We start from the raw sequence: 1495 nt of genomic DNA, 5'->3' as shown, positions 1-1495 counted from the left end.
GAAATCCTGGTACCTTTTGTCCTCATAATTACGAATGATCTCGACCAGTTTAAACACCTTGTAGAGGGAGCCCCGGATCGGTCAACAGTAGGTCGTCCTCCCATGGGACCACACTCGTTCGCATGATAGTTTGCTGCACGTGCAGAAACGGATCGATCCGGGCCGAGGGAAAGGGCGTTTCCATGCTGGTAGATTCGCTGATACTCTTCGTTTGCGGGAAAATCCCTTTGGTCGGTTTCGTCCGTTAGAAGCATTACTGATAAATCGATAACAGATATGATACCTTAACAATGACTATACAAAATGACTGCATTCTGAGTGACAGCAGTTCTTGCAGCAGTAGCAGTGACCGTTCTACGCGATCGCGAGCGATTGTTCAGCTGACGAAATTAACAATTTCTTGCTGAACTAAATCTCTGATCTCAGAGCAGAGAGTAAATGCTTAGGCGAGAGTTCTAACAGCTTTTCGAAAGATCAAAAAGGAGCAACATCATGCAAACGGCGGCCAAAATGTCGTCATAACACGCGAAGGCCCAGGCATCCACCGTCACGAGAAAAACAAATCTCTACGCCATGATTACGATCAAAATACGATTCCTTATTTACCTCCATTCAAAGATTCCGTTCCGTGTTTAATTGCCGGTCTGGTGTCTACAAAAGTGTAAGATCACAATGTTAGAATGATAAGACAACCTTGCGATTACTAACCATACCAGTGGAAGATTTTACTTAGCGTTCTTTGTTTCTGTTATTACCAATCGTTCCCTTCCAGGTGTAGCGCCCAACGTCCTCGTTGAATTCGAAGTCATCCAGCACTTTGTCAATGTTTATCGGGTCGTTGTTCGGAATAACGACACAACCCACACAAACCGTGGAATGATCACTCAGATTCACACAGATCACATAGATTTGTTCCAATTTACGAGAAGGGTTTCCTGCGCAAACAAAGATAAAACGAGTGCAGTTTGGTTATTCGTTGATATTGCGGGGAATCTTACGGGACTCGGTATAAACCGACACAGCATGTAGTCTGTACTCACTAATGACACTGAACATCCTCAGGATGAACAATAAGCGACCAACAAACCCTAAACACTTCAACAAACGAATTATACTGACCCGCCATCTCGTCGCCTACTGGCAGCAATAAAATGTTTCGCAGCAAATTCAAAATGTAAACAAACATAGGACTGTCAACATATTTGCTATAAAATAAGCTTTCTCAGAACGGCGAGTGCGTGTGTGCGTTTGACGGTCGGCGTTTCGTCAGCTGAGGAATGCCAATTGTCCAGTCTGCTGAGGGCTAACGGACGGTCTTCGTCACGCCGCTGACCATCCGTTTTGGCGTCCGTATCGTCAGCGCGGCGACGATACGAAAGCTCATGGCTCCTTGGGCGCGGTTTAACTAGCTCGATGAATTTTGTGAGAAGAGCCATCTTCCGGATTAAAGAATCCTTAAAATGAGCTATCTGTTATTATTATTATCGAGCGGGCA

The 1495-nt window shown here is 45.1% G+C and overlaps 1 long non-coding RNA gene across 1 annotated transcript; it reads right to left on the bottom strand.

Annotated features, from left to right (window-relative positions):
- Window positions 1–103: 103 nt before the first annotated feature.
- On the bottom strand, window positions 104–917 carry LOC131214470 (uncharacterized). Its single transcript, XR_009157035.1, has 3 exons — window positions 714–917; window positions 607–651; window positions 104–256 (listed from the first exon to the last, which is right to left on the bottom strand). It is a non-coding gene; the product is annotated as an uncharacterized LOC131214470 (long non-coding RNA).
- Window positions 918–1495: the final 578 nt, after the last annotated feature.

The sequence above is a fragment of the Anopheles bellator genome, unplaced genomic scaffold (genome assembly GCF_943735745.2).
Source record: "Anopheles bellator unplaced genomic scaffold, idAnoBellAS_SP24_06.2 scaffold01010_ctg1, whole genome shotgun sequence".
Lineage (NCBI taxonomy): Eukaryota > Metazoa > Arthropoda > Insecta > Diptera > Culicidae > Anopheles > Anopheles bellator.
This window is presented reverse-complemented; position numbering and strand designations above follow the sequence as displayed.